This window comes from Plecotus auritus (assembly GCF_963455305.1).
Source record: "Plecotus auritus genome assembly, chromosome: 5".
In the NCBI taxonomy this organism is placed as follows: domain Eukaryota; kingdom Metazoa; phylum Chordata; class Mammalia; order Chiroptera; family Vespertilionidae; genus Plecotus; species Plecotus auritus.
In genome coordinates, this window is record NC_137776.1 from 26,675,627 (window position 1) to 26,675,875 (window position 249).

The following is a 249-nucleotide window of genomic DNA, read 5'->3' on the forward strand; positions in this document are numbered from 1 at the left end:
GATGTATCCTCCAAGTCCAGAATGGTGCCTGGCATGCGATAAGTACTAAGTGTCTGCCGAATGAGTGAGTAAGTAAAAGATTTCCAGGACACTGAGGACACAAAAGTGAGGAGGCCATGTCCCCGCCCCTCTCCAGTTTTGGGGTGGTGTGGGGGGCACAGACCAATAAACAGATGAGTACCCTGCTCCCAAAGAAGCCAAGTCCCGCGTTTTCCTCCAGCTGGTGGGTGATTCAGAGGAAGGGGTGGG